This window comes from Plecotus auritus, assembly GCF_963455305.1.
Source record: "Plecotus auritus genome assembly, chromosome: 2".
Taxonomy (NCBI): Eukaryota; Metazoa; Chordata; class Mammalia; order Chiroptera; family Vespertilionidae; genus Plecotus; species Plecotus auritus.
In genome coordinates this window covers 70,595,726-70,614,753 of record NC_137771.1, presented here as the reverse complement: position 1 = coordinate 70,614,753, position 19,028 = coordinate 70,595,726, and the positions used below count along the sequence as shown (strand labels likewise).

General features: G+C 44.3%; 1 protein-coding gene across 4 annotated transcripts in view; it reads right to left on the bottom strand.

Moving 5' to 3' along the window:
• The window catches only part of LRRC8D (leucine rich repeat containing 8 VRAC subunit D), a 122,061-nt gene extending 105,021 nt beyond the window's left edge, over nucleotides 1–17,040 (bottom strand). The window contains exon 1 of one of the 4 annotated variants that reach the window (XM_080657574.1): nucleotides 16,805–17,040. The gene's annotated coding sequence lies outside the window, so the exon portion shown is untranslated. Of the gene's footprint in view, nucleotides 1–15,158; nucleotides 15,486–15,585; nucleotides 15,831–16,026; nucleotides 16,287–16,804 lie in introns of those variants that run through there. The other 3 variants (XM_080657570.1, XM_080657573.1, XM_080657571.1) reach the window with 3 other exon arrangements.
• Between the last annotated feature and the right edge of the window lie 1,988 nt (nucleotides 17,041–19,028).

Below are 19,028 nucleotides of genomic sequence, written 5' to 3'. Positions count from 1 at the left end.
ATACCAAGCCCAGGTCTGGGCACGTGTGGGAGGCAATCAATGGATGTGTCTCTCTGACATTGATGCTTCTCTCTCTCTCTCTGTCTCTCCCCCTCCCTTCACTCTCTCTAAAAAAATCAATGGAAAAAATATCCTCAGGTGAGTATTAACAAAAAGAAAAAGAAAAAAGAAAAACACTGGATAGATCTACTAGTATGTGAAGAAAAGCACAAGAAACAGCTCTGTATTCAATCTGTATTAAAAAGTAACTTAGAAATTATTCATGCTGTTATAATCAAATTTGCACAAAACATTAATTTGGGAGGTATGAAAAGGGCAAATGAGGGAGAACCAACCTCAATTAACAGAGGTGAGGGAAAACAAGAAGTTCGGTTTCATTTTTGGATCCCTTTAACTTTCAGGGAAGGGCTAGCTAAGAGGCCCAACAGTAAAGGAAGCAACAGCACACGGCACCTATTGAAAATTTTAGGACCTGGGTCTGAACTTCAAAAAGCATGATCCTGCCAAGTCGGTGTGGCTCGGTGGTTGAGCACTGACCTATGTATAAATCAGATCAGGGTTCGATTCCGGGCCAGGGCACATGCCTGGGTTGCGGGCTCGATCCCTGGTGGGGGATGTGCAGGAGGCAGTTGATCAGTGATTCTCTCTCATCATTTGATGTTTCTACCTCTCTCTCCTTCTCCCTTTCTCTTTGAAATCAATAAAAAATACATATTAAAAAAAAGAGCATGATCCTATTAGTTTTCTACATGCCGTTAGTAAAGTTCCATGGGAAATAATATTTCTTTCAACAAGAACACTTTGTTAGCAAAACTCAAAGAAATGAGGGGGCTCAAAGGCTGAATTTAGAGGTCAGACGAAAGAGTCAATGGTGTGTGTATAATCTGGCCCCACTACAAATATGCCGCACAAGCAGAAGGTCATGAGAATGGTTTGGGAACGCACGACAGGATAAAGAACAGCAGAGAAGGAAGAGAGGAGAGAGCTAAAATTTGGACTAATGTTATTTTTTTAAGCATAAATTATAATTTCTAATTTCTTTAATGTTGAGAAATCACTTCTCCCTTGGTAGAACTGTTTGCCTTCCCAGCAAAAATTATACTTATAAAGTCAGTAGCTGATTTAGAACTCAAGAAATGGCCTAAACTCATGCTGGGTCCCAGGAAATGTACAAGTGAGCATCATTTCATGCAACTCCTAAGAGACTCCAGAGCTGAACTATGTAGCCCTGGAGCCACCATGCCCCAGGCAGTGAACTCCAGAGTCCAGGCTCCAAGAGAGACTGTCAATGAAGTGACAGTCACCAAGGGAATCCTATATAGTCCATTTCCTTCTAAATAAACAATAATAACAAAAAAGGAAAGTTAGCACAAAGGCATAATAATCAGAGCCAAACAACATTCTAGATTATGAATGGGAAAGTTTATGTGAAAACGACTATGCTCTGAGATTAATATGTATAGAGAATAAAAAGCAAACCATAAAGCTTAAATAGACAGACCTTCCCCAAGGTTTGATTACTGGCCCCTTTCCATGGTTTAAAAACATCCACACAATGACAAACACAAATTAACCTCAGCCCAGACCCTTTGCCCCAATGTCCTAATGCCTAAAAGACCTATGCCCGCATCTGGCTGAGCTCAGAATTACCTGCAGGGCCTTTTAAACACTGTTTCTTGCCCGGCAGGCATGGCTCAGTGATTGAGCGTGAACCAGGAAGTCACAGTTAACTCACGGGTTTCGGGTTTGATCCCCAGTGTGGGGCCTGCAGAAGGCAGCCAACCAATGATTCTCTCTCACCATTAAAGTTTCTCTCTCTTCCTCTCTGAAATCAATAAAAACATTTTTAAAAAATAAAATAAAATAAATAAACTGTTTCTCAGACCCCACCCAGATCTATAAGCATCACAATCACTGGGGATGGGGGGACGGTAGAGGACAGGGTTCAAAATCTGTACATTTATGAAACTCCCAAGCAATCCTAAGGTGCAAGCCAGCTGAGGAATCTCCACTACAGACATTCTATTCCTTTCTTTACTACCACCAGAATTACTGAAGTCAGAGACTAGAGCAAATGATTTCCCTTCTCAAGAACCTTTAATGGGATAACATTCAAAGGCAATTGAATGAAGTCCAAATTCCTTAGCAGGACACTCCAGGCTCTCTGTAATATGACCCAAACTACTCTTCTGCCCTTCTTCCCTCCCACATCCCTCATTCTGTCACACCACAGTTCCCCAAACACATGACATACATCTTTTATGTGTCCATGCTTTCCTGACCCAACGTTCCCTCACCTCGCTCACCTTTCCCTACCAACCTCCATCTTTCTCATACTTCAAGGGCCTGCTCTAGTTATTTTTCTTTGTGAAACCTTCTCTGATATTTCCAGTCAAAACCATTCTTCTCTTCCTTTGAGCAAATGCCCAAAAAATTGAGCTCATGCAGGAATTACAGCATACGTTGCATGCTGCCCTGAATTATGCTAAGCTGTTTACACGCTATTCTCCCCCTGAAAGAAGGGGTGTAACTCATTCATCTTCCATACTGTAGATGAGAAAAAGGCCTAGGTTCAAAGTTTAGTTCTTCCAGTTACTAACACTGTAACCCCTGTGAGGTTACTTGAACACATTGAGCCTCAATTTTATAATTTTCGAAATGGGACCAAAAAAATGATACCGACCTTCATGACTGATATGAAGACCTAACACAAGAAATGTTTGGCCCAAAGCAGACCACCTTTGCAATGCACCAAAATGGTAGCTGCTGTTATTATTTATTATTAACTTTTGTTTCCTATCCTACCAGAATGCATCGCAAAACATAGTAAGTGCTCAAAAATCGTTCGCTTTCACAAGAAAGAGCGAGCACATTTGCTTTCAAAGTAATAAACAGTGTTTTCTTAAAGCCCTTTCTCTTTACCCAGCTTTGTTCTGTTTTGAAGGGCCTTTCATAATATTTCTATTGAAAAGTCATCTCTTACTCCCTTTCTTTCCTTCAAAAATCAATGTACAATATTCTAAGGAACAAGCTCCGTCGGTGCCCCTCCTACCCCAGCTTGGCTCTTGGCTTTGAACTACAGTAACTGCCTGCAGCCACGGTGTCGCTGCCCAGAGAATCGCCTGCTTCACCCTTACAACAAACAGCACTTTGTAGGCAAACTGGAGGCAAGCCCAAAGTAGGAGGGGGGAAAACCAAGGAAAAGGAGTCTGGGCCAGAAACTGAGTCAACACCCACACTATCATCCACATTATAATACAGGTAAGGGGAGAACAGGAAAGGGAAGAGGTTCTGATCCTTGCAGACTCTTCCCAAGCATCCCCCTCACCACTCACCCACAGAAAATGACTTCCAGGACTCACACAGGACATGTGGGCCCACCCACTCACACACACAGGCTACTGTTAATGAAGTACTGTCCTATAGAACAGTTTCTGATCCTCACCAAACCAATCGTGTTGCCATGATTACAGGGGATGAAACCCAAGGTCAAGGTCAGCAGAAGAAAGCACCAGGACCAGAATTCAAGTCCTCTGAGCTCCAAATCCTTGATCCTTCCCACGGCCCTCTATTTCATTGTGGAAAGCAATTTTTAAAGCATTCTCACAGCAGCTCAGTGACTCCACTAGCTGTAAAGGTAAAAGTAACATAGTGTTTGTGCTCTTAAAAACAATTCTGGCGCCAAGAGTGAGGGTTGTCACAGCAACAAGACCCCAACTGCAGCCCTGAGAATTTTCAGTCCAGCCTTTTAGTATGGTGTGCCAACAAAGATGCTCTAGCTTTCTGTTCCTAGATGGAAATTGTTTCCTGACAATTTTGTTTGTTTGGTTTGGGGAGGAGGTATTAGAAAAGGAGCCTAATTTTCTCTTTTTTAAAAAATCAAACCCTCACCCTGAGTTTCAAGCTGAGGTGATGTGGAAAGCAAAGAAGGTTCTTGTTCTGAGCGAGTATAAGAGGCAATAAACCAGTCCTAAAAAGTCCAGATTCTGAGCGTTGCGTTCCAACCACAGCCTTGAGTTCCTAGGCTGCTCACGGTCATGGGCAAGGGCAGCCCGACTGGGGGCCAGAGCCTCGGTGTCCTCTGCTACAAAATAGGCTGCTGTGGGGAGTAAAGGAGCTAATACGTGTAAAGTGCTCCCAGCACATAAAGTGCCAGGCACGTGTGAGTACTACGGAAGTGCTTCCTAGTATTATTTCCAGATTAGTCTCTACGTGTGCTCCTTTTAAAGTACGTTTTGTAAGAAGGTTAAAGAAGACTTCTTGCACAATGTGTTAATCCATAGTGCCCCAAACCAGCACAAAGATTATTTACAAGGTTCACTTCCTGATAGGATCTTCCAGGATTTCCATCTGTGGACTCGAGTCCCTAGAAGAACAAACAGTGGAATTTGAAGAATTTTTCTTCCTCCCAGCAACAGTGCAAGCAAAACTGTACCCATTCTCTCAATACCACAAACCAGCTTCCATAATGAGAAAGAACAAAGACACTTATTGCATTAAACTAACGCGGGGGCACACTTTAAAAATGCAGTTTTTATTCTGAAAGCAACCAAAGTGTTAACAATGTAAAGTTACACCAGCTGAGAAAGACGGGGTTCGGATCATGCAGGGATGACAGTCCTGAGGCCTGGAATAAAACCTGACGATGAATCAAAAGGTTTCTTTCTCAGAAAATGCAGAGATTCCAGGAACAATGTGCTATACTTGGGATAATTAAGAGAAAAATGCTTTTTAAAAATGTCAGGCTAGGAGTCTAGACTCAGCCAGTAATAGAGATCTGCTAAGATACCACCTTTCTTCTCTTTGCATGTACAACAAATTACATTTAAACGATGGAAGGACTTTTCACAGAAGAGTAGATATAACTAAAGACAGGAGCACTAGCAGGATCACAAAGCTACAGATCTGAGGATGTGCCCTGCACAGGACACCCAGCCATGGAGAGCAGCTCAAACTCAGCCTGCACTGTTCTCCAAGCAGTGTGCCCTGCAGGACAGATGCAGCATGCTGCCACTAACGTCACACAAAGGGACACAAAGGAGGGTGCGGGCTGCTCCCAGTGGCACTCAGCACTCCAGCCCTCCGCAAGCTGGTGTCAGAGCCATCAGGGAGCTGGGGGCTGCCATGCATACCCCTGCAGACAATGCAGTGGTTTGGGGGAGGAGGGGGAGATAAGGGTTGGCCAATTTTCTACATTTTCCAGCTTTCTTGGTTCATTTTTATATCAGCTGTTCTATAGTCCTCTCTTCTTTTCCTTACTCTATATTCTCCTTTCTGACCTAAACTCTTTCCCTTCCTTTTCATTCCAATTCTCCTTTTGCAGAAGCCACAACACAAATTAACATACACGCACTAGGAATGGCAAAATAATAGCCCTCTGCCTACCCACATGGATTCTGCACTATTTCTAAATATTTATCGGGTCACAATTTTCCCTATGTAAGGACTCCTCTTTGTTCTCTCCCAAATCAACTTTAAGATACAAATAAATCTTCCTTTTCCCTTATCTTCTGGGTAAGTGATCTCTTTCTTCACCTCCAAGTGGCACTTACCCTTCATTCTCCACCACCAGGCCCCCTATCCCCTTCCCTCCTATCATCTTCTGCTAGAAGCTTTATTCATATCTATATATATAAAAGCCTAAGCAACCTTTCAACCGGTAGCCATGATGCACACTGACCACCAGGGGGCAGATGTTCAACGCACAGGCATGGAAACATGGAACAGACTGATGAATCTCAGAGGGAAGGCGGGAGGGTAGGAAAAGATTAACCAAAGATCTTATATGCATACTAGAGGCCCGGTGGGGTCCCTTGGCCTGGTCTGCACCCTCTTACAATCAGGGACCTCTCGGGGGATGTTGGAGAGCTGGTTTCAGCCCAATCCCCGCACTGTGCCCCGGGCCTCTAGTACTCCACATATTTTCACTGGAAAGTATTATTCCTTAGGCAAGACAACCCCTTCAAGTGCAGCCACTCCAGACATAACATACCAAATGTAAAGGGCAGAAACTGTTAACATTACCAGTATGGGGCTTTCGGACTGGGCAAGGTATAGGGGTGGGAGGGGTGCACGAAATAATAAAATCAAGGTTTGATTCGTTTCAACTTAAAAATTGCTATTGTGCTTTTATTCAAATCCTATACTTCCATTTGTCTGGACACTAAAGGGCTCTCTATCTCTAAGGACCAAAGCCCCCAGGCTGTATCCAGCCCACAAAGTTATTCTGTTTGGTCTGCAGGAAGGATTTAAAATGCTGAGTTAGCCAATCTTGAAAAATCAGATGTTTATGTCATAATTCAGATTTCTGGGTTATAGTAAAAAAATCAGAAGATCTGGTAAGACTGACCCACATCCCCATATGGAAACAATTGGCTGCTGAATAGATCTGCTAAAGGGCCCTCTTTAGACAGGACCTGTTCAGCACAGGCCCATCCCCATTCCCTCCTGATCACCCCACCCTGAGGTTGAGTGCCAGCTGCCACAGATCATCTTACCTGAGGTCCAGTTCCCATGAGGCCCACTTCAGGCAGTGTTTGGTATTTGCCTGAGACCCCCAGGGGCCATTAGCTAGTCTCCAATTCTGTCTTTCTCTGTCTTTGGTTAGTACCAAAATTACAGACCTAATTATAAAGTTTTTGCTTGGTACAGAATTTTCCAGGTACAAATAATTTATAAGAAAAACAACTGAGAACTAAGCAAAAACAAAAATGTTTCATAACCAAAATACTGTAACAGAATGAATTCACTTCAATGAAATGATTATAGTTGAGCGTAATACATCTATAAATACAACGAACTATAAATATAAGATATATAGATATGTGGCTATTTATTAATTCATTCTTTACTTAGAGGAAATGAATGATTGTCTTGAATGCATATCTTTGGTAGAGCATCTACTCAGCAAGCATTTGGACATAACCCCTAACAAATACTAGCTTATTAGCTACATCTTTATATATTTATGTACAGTAGTTAGGACAAACCTAATTAGGAGGAGGGCGCTATTGGCATTCTACCACCAATTACTGTTAAAAGAGAATAGGGCCAGAGAAAACACCGCAACAAGTGATTTAAAATTACCCTCTCAATTCTAGGGTGAACTTTCACTCAAGTGGTTTTACCAGCGGGTCGGTATCTTCTAAAACCAATGTGTGCTGACAAGAACACAAGCCTGAAGCTTGAAGACCTGTGTGCCACTCCAGTTCTCCTCTTCCCCGCGTTTCATGTCTGATCTACAAGTGAAGGGCACAAACTACATGAGCTGTGAGGTCCCTTTACACCTCAAAGTCTGATTCTCTTACCTTTTTTCACAAAAATATTAATAGGTACTATAAAATGAAAACATAGAAATCTAAAAGAAATGAGAATACAGATTAGAATTGATTTTGAAATAAATAAGACTAGTTTTAAAACCTACTTTCTGTGTTGTTTTTTATTTGTTTGGTTTTTTTGCAGATCACATAACCTCTCTCTCAAGCCTCAATAACCTCATCTGTAAAGTGGGAATAAGCCCATCATCTTCCACTCAGGATTGTTTTGAGGACTAAATTCTAGGGCATAGGTTTGGACAATCAGTAAATGTCTAATAAGTAGTTATTATTATTAACCTTAGGTATTCCATAAATTGTTCAATTACATCTCGACCAGTTAGGTTTTAAATTAATTTTTATATCTGATAACAAACTAATTTTAAAAGCTTATTCTGTAGAGTGCTATTGAAAGCATCATGGAGGCATTTTCCAAAGAATTTGAATTTTCAAACATTTCTCAGAGCTGGGCTGGGGACAATCAGTGAGAGAATTGTAACTGATGGCTTTCCCACCCAAGGTGATGGGCATGAATGTGTCCTGTCTCCCTGTGTGAGACCTGGAGAGGCAGCTTCTGGTGGTCAACATCCCTCAGAGAGAAGTGCGGTCCTCCTCGCGTTCCTTCTCCGCCCCGCTCTGCAGAATTCATTGCACTGTTGGTGATCTGTCGATGCTGAGATTTAGCAATGGGATTTATGGGTTGCTGGGGAACGGAAGCCTTCTCTGGCAGTGTTCCTAACTATTACCAGCAAGCAGAGGAGGAAAGTCAAAACATTTTTAAGAAATGAAATGTTCATAATGGAGGCTAACATCGATATGGGTGAGCCTGCCCCAACAGCAGGTGTCAAGAGGAGGACACAGACATCCTGAACACCTCAGAGCAGGAGCAGTGGCCAGCCTTCTGATTTCACTGACTAGTAAAACTTCAAAAGGAAGACTGCCATAAAATTCCCAGGTTTTAGGTGACTAAAAAATAACACCAAAAAGCAAACTATCACCACCCTTTCTTAAAAGGAAAAAAATACATATTAACACCTCCAAGTACAAAGGACAACCCAAGATTGTTTCTAAAAATCTCTTTATATTGAATAAACTTAGCACTGAAAACTGAAAAGCTTGCTGTATATTGTCTTGACTATTATTTTTGCACAGTCTGGTGCAGTTGCCATCAGCGACTGCTCAAAAATGAACTGTGGCCTGGCTGGTGTGGCTCGGTGGTTGAGCATTGACCTATGAACCAGGAGGTCACGGTTTGATTTCCCGTCAGGGCACATGCCCAGGTTGCAGGCTCCATCCCCAGTGTGGGGCGTGCAGGAGGCAGCTGATCCATGATTTTTTCTCATCATTGATGTTTCTATCTCTCTCTCCCTCTCTCTTCCTCTCTGAAATCAATAAAAATTTAAAAAAAAACAAACAACGAAACTGTGAGTTGGCCCCATCATGGCATCCAGACCAGGATACAGTGTCTCATGGGGGCAACAAGGGCCACACTGTGGAGCATCTTCTATCTTGGTCATCCCTTCCAAGGACACAGATGTATCTTTAAAGCTCCTTGCTTGTCTTAATAACCAACTGAAAACTACTACGGTTTCAAAACCTTTTTAAAGGTGTCTTCAGTCGGTACCCAGCCTTTATGTACAACTATGTAAGATAGGGGTTTTCAGTTTTGGCTGCACATCAGAATCTACTGGGGGTGGGGAGAGCTCCTTTCAAAGTGAAACTCCACTCCCAGGCATTCTGATTCAATAGGAGCTGGGCTCATGTAACTTTAAAGTACAGTGACCCTGGAACGACAGGGGTTAGAGGTGTCGGTCGCTCCCGCAATCAAAAATCCACCTGTAACCTAAATCGGCTCACCACCCTGGAGGGTTCCCAACTTCAGATGGAAACTATGTATTCCCCACACTGATTCTAATGCCAATCAGGGTGAAGAAAAACTGGTACCATGTGATGACAGATTTGACTGTGAGTGGTGGGCACACAGTGCAATATACAGATTTTGTAACATAGAAACCCATGCCTGAAACCTATATGTTCATTTTGACCAATGTCACCCTAATAAATTTAATTAGAAAAAGAAAAGAAAAACTAGTGCCATATTTTCTTGCATTCATCCTGAATTTATGTCTTATAAAGCTTTTAAGGTATACCTCTTCATGCATCCCGGCAGGAGGGCCAGCCATAGGTGGGACACTAGGAAATCAGTGGAGAACAACACAGATAGGAAGCAGGCAACTGAAATACAACATAGGTAAATAATCCCGGTTTCCTCTGTCCCTACCCTAGTGGTTTCATGGGCTTCGATAACATCTCCTCCCAGCTATCTTCTTTCCAGATGCTAGAAATCCTAATATTTTTACCAGAAAAACAAATGGGCAAGGCCTATTCTCATGGAGCCTCCTAGAATGGATTGGAGACTAGGGCCGAATGTCCGCTTCTTGGTAACCATTACATAGGTCATTCCAGTGCTGGTGTTTTTCCTAAAGCCAGGTGCCCATGCTTTGAACAAAGCACGGTGGAAACTCTATTGACTGTGTTTCCAAAATCTTTTTAATGAAGTTTAGCATTTCTCATCCTTTGTCATTGCAAGTGGGCCAACATTTTGAAAGTATTTTTGAAGCCTTTTCCTGGGTTTGCCCACCAAAACACCATCCTATGACAGTTCCATAATTTCCCCCTTAATACTTGACCTCATATTTGCCCACAAAGAAACTCACCTGCAAATTTGATTACTAACATATTCTAGTACGGTTTCCTTGGAATAAATCCCCATTGGTTAGATATTTCATAATTCACAAGAGCTTACTGTCATCTGTAAACCTAGGAATTCCACTGAGCACTCCTTCTTTTGGAGCAATTATGTAAATAAGACCCGAGGGACCCCACTGTTTACACAGGTCTAAGCAGAAGGGAAATCTTTATCCTTAGAAATCTTTGTTTGTGGTCTTTAAGGTAGATGAAGTCAAATGCTTACTCTGTCACTACATATGTAAGCTGTAGGTAATCACATCACCTCCCTGTGCCTCGATTTTCTCAACTATAAAATCCAAGTGTTGATCCCTCCCATCTATAAAATTCTTTTTATTCAAAATGATACACTGCATCCTTAATCCCAAGGTGACTTTAACTCTGATTCAACCTCTGAAAGTATAAAAGAACAATATCTAAAAGTTTTCAAATATTCCCCCCCCCAAAAAAAAAGTCTCATGTAGTCACAAAACACCCCTTCTTCTCATAATAATATCCTTCATTGCCAGAGGATACAGACACAGTGCAGAGGTGAGAGTAGGCACACTGTACCATTTGGACAGACAACACATTGCACACACTGGCTATGAGATCTGGAATTTTGTTCTAGCACCCTCAACACTATTGGATGGCTGCCACCTGAACCAAGACGTTTATTTAAATCTAGTTTGTTGGAGAAATCGAGAACATTTGAAGAACTTGGCACTGAGTCACCTAGGATTTCTGACCTGCCTGCTTCCAAAGACATCTGAGAATGGCAATTTCCTAATATCTTCTCAATGAAATCTGGTATGAAATTTATACCAATGACAAGCTAAAGCCTAATTCTGAAAAATGGCTTGTTTCTAAGCCCAAATCCTCTCTCCTTCTCCAAATGTAAAGCTGTCACTAAGTAAGTATTTTCGGCATACTAGCAAAAAGGAAAGGAAAAAACAAAAACCAAAAAACCTTAGCCTGAGTGGGAACCAAATTCATGCATGGTTGTTGCCAGTACCAGTTATCCTGTTTGCTTCTTCACAAATTTCAAAAGCAACTGATCTGGCAAGCTTCAGATGTGCACACAACATTAAAAATTCTCTTAACAGAATTACAAAAACCCCAGAGGATGGAGTACAGATTTCAGAAGCTTGCAACAGACTCAAATAATTTCAAAAGGGCACCTCAGGTGCAAACATGAGCAAGAACTAAATGCAATGGAGCATGACCACGAACACAGATTTCTCAGAAGCCCATTAACTAAGGACTACCAACCCCTGGAATTCACTTCTATCACTCAGCACCCCAGCTCTCAAATAGGACCACAGTACCAAACTACTAGGTTTCATGCAGTATTAGTATTAGTGCCAATAAAGCTTTTGGTAAAGTCATCCTCTACCCTCTCATGATTAGAAGACAGAATCAAGATTTTAAAAATTTCTAAGGACCCAAAGACCAGACGACAATAAACAGGATAACACTGAACAGGGGACAAAAACAAACCAACCAAGACTTCCACTCAGCTTTACACACAAAAAATCTGCCCAATGAATACAGGATGGATCAACTCCTACAACAAACATCTGGAGTGTTTACTGTCCAGAACCTACACGAGTCTGTGCTACACACTACATTGTTTGTTGTTGTTTTTTTTTAAGGCAGTGTTTTGACCTTAAGCTGCACTAAGTAGATGCTTATGCTTTGGTGTCAGGAAACAGCTGTTCTACTGTACTGTTGGCTGACCAGATCCCTTCTCAATTACCATATTCAATTCCAGACAACCATTACTCTCCGAGAGACATTGACAGACTGAGCAGACACCTAGAAACCATGTCCCACCCAGGACTGTGAAAGGAGTTGGGACTATTTTGCATTGAGAAAAAATAATTAGGGGGAGGGAGACATCATACTGTCTTTGTGCACTGAAAGCTCTGTTCTGTGGAAGTGCGTAGTTCCAGAGGAATAGGACCAATGGATGGAAGTTTCAAGGAGGCAGTCTTCAGCTCAAATAATAAACATATACAGTCCAAAGATATAATGGCATGCCTTCAAAAGTACAGCAGGACCTCGAATAACATAGTTTTATTCAAAGTCATTTTGTTACAACACTGATGAGATGCCGTAGGAACTATAAAATCTTGTTTATATCAATTAGCCTATGATAAAACAAGCTTCATTATACACTGAGTGGCCAGATTATTATGATCTCTGAACGCATAATAATCTGGACACTCAGTGTGTGTGTGTGTGTGTGTGTGTGTGTGTGTGTGTGTATATTTTAGAGGCCCGGTGCATGAATTCGTGCATGGGTGGGTGGGGTCCAGCCAGCCTGGCCAGGGGGAGGGGACATGGACTCCTGGTCAAGGGGACAATTTGCATATTAGCCTTTATTATATAGGATATACACTGAGTGGCCAGATTATTATGCGTTCAGAGATCATAATAATCTGGCCACTCTGTATATTGTTTTGCTTAGAGTTGCAGAACCTATTGAAGATGTTAAGTGAGGTCACTTAACAAAGTTCCCTGTTCCTTGGTGAGTCTAAACAGAGGCAGCCTAGCGAGTGTAAAAACGTACTAAAGTTAGATCAGGATCTCTCTAAAATTCCAGTTCCCACTTACCCAACATTAGATATACTGCCCTGCTAGCTCACCTGCCACGATCTCAAGAATGCCCTTTGCTTCTTAGGATTTGCCTAGATCCTAATCACATCAGGCCTCAGCACAGCAGAGGTCTCCTGGATTGGCTTTCTCACCCCTGTTTTCCCCACATGTCAAGAAGGCCTTTCCCTTCATGGCCTATTCTGAGATGTAACTTCACTTCACAGTGGCCTTTCTGTTCACTCTCTTGCTCAGGGTTTCTCAACCCTGGAACTACTGACAAGTTAGACAGGATAATTCTCTGTTGTGGGGCAATAACCCGGGCATTGCAGGATGTTTAGCAGGATCCCTGGCCTCTACCCACTAGATGTCAGTAGCACTTGCCTCTCAGCTCTGACAAGCAAAAAATGTCTTCAGACATTGCCAAATGTCTGCTGGGAGGCGAAACCACCCCTCTTTGAGAACCACTCTTCTTGAGGCAAATGATTAACACCACTGTCTTGTGGCTCAAGTTTTCCACTAACTACATTCTTTCTACCTTCCTTCATTAGTCATGTTCTCAGCTCCAGCCAGCAAACCTATTTACTATTTTTGACCTATGACAGATCTCAAAGCTTCCCCTAATGGGTGTTCCTTCCTGCTTCTCCCACACACACACAGCACTTCCATCCAGCTCCAAACACCATTTCCACTCTCAGTATTCCTGGACCTTCTAGACAAATGCAACGTTTCCTTCTGGTGGCATCCTCACGTGCACCTCTTACCTGCCCTCTATTAGTTCAAGAATCCTCTCCTTCCTTGTTAAGGCATCGCAGCACCCACTCTGGTTCTCTGCTTCCTGCTGGTACTCAATAAATATGGACTGCCATTTCTTAGATGTCAAAGAGCAGCTCTCATTATATGTGAAACCCCTTACCAAATACCATTTCAAGAACATATGATCATGAATACAGTTTTTTTAAAAATATATTTTTATTGATTTCAGAGAAGAAGGGAGAGGGAGAGAGTGACAGACACATGAATGGTGAGAGAGAATCATTGATTGGCTGCCTCCTGCACACCCCCTACTGGGGATAGAGCTCACAAGCCGGACATGTGCCCTGACCAGGAATGGAACCATGACCTCCTGGTTCATACATAGGTTGACGCTCTGAGCCACGCCAGCCAGGCCATAAGTATAGTTTTGATTAAACTATTTTTTCATAGCCACTGCCACTTTACCTACACTATTGAGACTGAACCAAGACTAATTTCCAAAATACAATTACCAAAACAATTTAGCTATTGCGACATACCAAACACATCAAAATTTTCTAAAATTAATAATGAAAAAAAAAAAAAAAGCTCTGCACAATATAAAAGTTAAGGAAAAAAGGTCAAGTTTTGACCAAGTTTTTTGTTCTTGTTGTTTATATATATAATTCTGGAAACCTTGGTGGGGAGAAAAAGATATGAACATGGCTCAATACTTTTACTGTTTCATCATAATGGAACACACTGGGGGAATGGTCACTTAAGGTCAGTTTCCTCTCCTGCCTTCTAAGGTGTTAAGTTTTAATCAAGAAAGTACATACACACCCACACTTCAATGCAAAGTAGAAAAATCTAAGATGAAATGTTTAAACATATAAACAAAAACCGTGTCTATTCATGATGGTGAATTTTTCCCCTCCAGCTCCATGGACTACCTAATCATTTTATGGGAGGGTCCCAAATAACGAGAGACCAACCACTCCAAATCAAACCTTGCCAGATTTGTATTTTAACTCTCTCTTTCACCTCAGGATCTTCCCTATCTTGCTCCTGCATTTTTAATATCAAACATAGAGGCGACAACTCTAATCCTGTCCTAGCTGATGGTGTTTGGTCAAGTATTTATAAACTGTATATACAAATGTTCTTTGAAGACCCCACTTACTGGTTATGGTCCAGGATTCTTCCCACAAGTTTGTACGAATCAGAGGCCCCAGAAGCGTTAGCGGGGAAGGCCTGAATCACAGTCGTTCTTGGCACCTGGAAGTGCCCTTTGGTTGTTTATGAGGTAAATAGCGCTCACCATTTCTGCAGACAGGAATTCCCTACCGGTCCCAGACTCTTCCAACGCCCAGCGCGGAACACATAGTAGGTGCTCAATAAACGCTGACTGAATGGCATTTTATTATCAAAGCCGCTGAGGAAAGTTTCCAGACGTCAGCTATCTCTTTACTACTGTGTCTCTTTCAAAGTATGTCCTAATCGCTTTCCTTGCCCAACAAGAAATATTTCTCAAACTCAAGAAGGAATCTGCAAAGCTGAAGGAGCCATGCATGAGAACAAGCGGGCCCCACCATGGGCTAGGACTTCCCAACACCTATTCCCTACATCTCTGTTTACCTCCTGAGAGAACCCTCCCTCTCATCTTTGTGCTTTTTCTTTCTGAAAACCCTACCTTCCCACCTTCTGCCACAGCCACACACACACCCCCAACTGTGTACCGGGTGGGACGCCACACCCGACCTCCCCTCTCCAACAGGGACCTACCTTCCTTCCCTCGACCTGTAGCAGCTTTTCTTCACTGCGGCCGGCTTTTTAAGAAACCAAAACCTTATTTCTTCATCCGTAAGAGATACTGCAAGTAAAGGACCCCAGAGAGAGGAAGGCCCCTCTCTACCCTCCAGTAAGCGGAGGTGACGGTTCGCTGGGCAACCATCCCCCAGCCCTACTCCTTTCCAAGCCCCCGGACACGATTCCAGCACAAGTCCCGCTCCCAAGTGCCCACGCTTCGAAACAAGCTAGAAGCGGATTTTACCGGTACCCAACCCGGAGATGGCCCGCAGCGGGTTGGGTGCACCTGCGCGCCTCCAGTTCCCTCCGCCCCGCGCTGGGGGCGGGGCGCGGCCTCACTTCCCAGCCCACCCGGCGCGGGGAGAAAACGGGGAGGCGTTTCTGGAGAAGTTCAAGGGCTCACCTTCTGAGCACTCGGCCAGCAAGGCCAGACCCGAACACCCACCTCCGGGAGGAATCAGCGGAGCCGCACCCGGGTGTCCCCGCCCTTCCGACTGGGCGGAGGGAGGCGAGAGGAGCGCGCGCCAGGAGGAGCCGGAGGGAGGCTGCACGGCCTCTCCTCCCGCAGGGCCCACCGCCCGCGGCCCAGGCGCCCGCGGCGCCCGCCACTACAATTGCCCAAAGCGGAACAATCTTCCGGGCCCGAGGCGTCAGAGGCGGGAGCCCAGCCCGGCCCCGCTCGCCGTCCGCTACGCCCCTTTTCGCCCCCTCGCTGCGAGTTCGCGGCCGCAGCCTCCGCTCGGGCCGCCGCGTCGGGGGCAGGACGCCTGCGTCGTGCCGGCGCGCTCGGGCGCGGCTCCCACCTGCGCAGCCCGGTCCCGGCCCGGGAGAGGTGCGCACCCACCTTGGGGGACAGCCCGGGCAGCTCGGCCGCCGAGCCCGGCTTATGCGGAGGCGGGAGGTGGCGGCATCACCTGCGGCGGGCGCAGCACCGGGACGCGGCGGAGGCGCGCGGCGCCCTGGACCCTACTCCCGCGGCCCCGCCCGCGGCGGCCACCTGGAAGCGCGGCGGAGGAGCCGGGGCACCACGGGCGGCGGCAGCGGCGGCGAGCGGAGCAGCAGCACATGACTCTGTAACGGGGGGAATTAGACAAAGCGTAACATGGACTCCGGGTCCGTGCAGGCGCTGCTGCTCCGGGGCCAACCGCAGCCGGCGAGCGCCGCGACTGGCTCGGCCGCAGCCAATGGGGCGGGCGCGGGCCTCCATGTGATTGCGAGCGCTGGCCCCTAGGGCTCCGTCGCGCCTTCCGAGGGTCCGGCGCTTCCGCAGCCCGGCGGGTGGGCTGGCCGGGGCTGGGTGTGTGGGGAGGCGGGAGCCCGGGGTCGGGGACTGGCGGCGAGAGGCCGCTAGACGCCGAGCAGGTGCATGGGGCGGGCAGGAGCGGCAGCCGTGATCGATGTCGCAGAAATACTGTCCAGACGCCCACCTGGGCAGGACGTGGTTCCAGGCTGCCGCTGTGATGGGGGGGTTGCGAGAAAAGGTCAGGAACCTTCGCCCTTCCCATTCCTAGCCGTTGACTAAACCGCCCATATTCAGGCTTGGGGAGAAATGCAATGAAATAGGGGGAAATTTGCATAAAAATCCTGTAAGCGGCTTCCAACCCTAAGGAGAAAGTACTTACCTAGGATTTGGGGCACACACAACTTTGTCTTGGCACGAATAGCTTGCCAGCGTCATTTGTTCTGTCTCTTCTAATAAAGATATATTGGAGAGTCAGTTCTTGTCATCTGAGTCTACTCTTTTTTCCCCCCATTCCCTTTCTGCCAAAAACGTCTTGTATCTGAAGCGGGCAGATGAAGAAAGGTTGACCTCTGCTAAGAGGTGTTTTCCAACCTGATAGTTTTCCCTCTTGTTTTTGTTGTGAGATCAAAGTACACATATTTGCAGTCTTTTTTTTTTTTTTGTGAGTGGGAGGAGCTGGGGTCAAGAAATAAAGTGGAGGGGGGACGCGGGGGGGGGAATTGTTAGGTTTTAACAAGACAAATGGTTCCAGCCCAATACTCGATATCTCCTCTTATCTGAATCCACGCATTTCTGTGAACAATGGGAAGTCTCACCTCTCTTCTACCAAAATGTCTTCATGTCAGTGAATGTTCAATCAACATTAATTCAGCATCTAAAATGTTCATAAGCATTCTATGCCAAATGTGTACAGGTCCTCAGGAAGGTGTGAGTTCAGATATGGTGAGCCACTAAAGAGAGTGGTGTTCTAGGGTTTCAGGAAAAGCTTCGGAGAGAAGGGGGTGAAAGAACTGACCCTTGGGTGGTGAACCCTTGTTCCCCAGGCGCTGGAAGTAAAGAAGGCAGCCCTGACTGGGAGGAGTATGAACAGAGAGGTCCCGGAGCACACTCAAGGGACTGTGCTAGACCAGTTACAAGATGACACTAGATTTTGAGCCCTCCTGCCCTCTTGCTTTCTCACTTTCCTTGCCCTGTCCCTCATGCCAGCAGCCTCTCCTATTCCACACGCCCAGCCAAGGAGGTGTGTGGGCAGGAGCTGTGTGGTCAGTGATCTAATCACAGCACCAGGTTTGCTGAACTGTGAGGTTAGAGCAGTTTGAAAACTATCATCTAGTGGTGTGATATTTTGATTAAAAACACCTCACTATTAGAATTAATTTGGAATGTTTTGCTGTCGGTGAAAATACTTTGTCCCATGTTTTGGTCCTCCTTAGGTTTTAAACTATGGTTCTAGATGTGAGAGAAATGTGTTTTCAAGATTGCTATAAATTGAGAAAAGGGAAAGTAACACTCAGGAAACAGTCAAATGTGGACACACAGTCATTCTCATCCACTATGAATGTGGGTATAAATTGGATAAACTCCTTTGGAGGACAATTTGGAAATTTTTAATAAAATAAAATGTGTGTTTTTTGACCAGGCAATTTGACATCTAGGAATTTATACTTTGAACACATTTATGCCAAATTTATGTATTTCCAAAATACACCTATGTACAAAAACATATGTGTATAGTTATATTTTTTGCAGCACTGTTTATATTAGGGAAAACATGTAACCATGTAAAAGTAATAAAATTCCAGTTGGGAAACTAGGTAAGCAAATTATGCTAGATTTGTAGAAGAAAAACCATAAAAAGCTGTTAATAAAAATAAGAGATCTATTTGTACCAACATGGAAGAATGTATAAAATCTGTAAGTAAAAAAAAACAAGTTGAACAATATGAATTTTATGATCCCATTTTTATTTATATTTCATGTTATTAAATGTATGCTTGTAAGATATTTGGAAATACTAGTATACATAACAAGTAGGTAACAGTGGTTATGTCTGGATGTGGGATTACAACATCCTGGCTGTTCACTTCCTGTTGCAAAATTCTGTATGTTTGAATTGCTTTTATGTTGAGCACTTATTAGAAAAATAATAAACAAGGATTTTAAAGGTGAAATTGGTAAGAGCTCTACCAATGACAAAATAATGAAAGATCACTCTGATGGTCTATTGGTCGGCAAACTGCGGCTCGCGAGCCGCGGTTTGCCGCTCTGTTGACTAATGAGTTTGCCGACCACTGGACTAGACTAAATGTTACCATGTAGTTGGAAGCTGTGAGGATTAGGCAATTGTGGCATATTGTGTGCAGAGGTAAAGGGTAGTATATGACAGTGGTCGGCAAACTCATTAGTCAACAGAGCGGCAAATGGCAGCTTGCGAGCCGCATGTGGCTCACGAGCCACAGTTTGCCAACCACTGGACTAGGATATAAAAAGCTGTCAGCTTCTCCTACTCCCCAAGGAAGACAAATGGGAAGGAGGCAGCAAAGGACAATAACTGATTTGACATTGGATTCAAAATTAAGAAATATGATAAAAAAAAAAAAGAT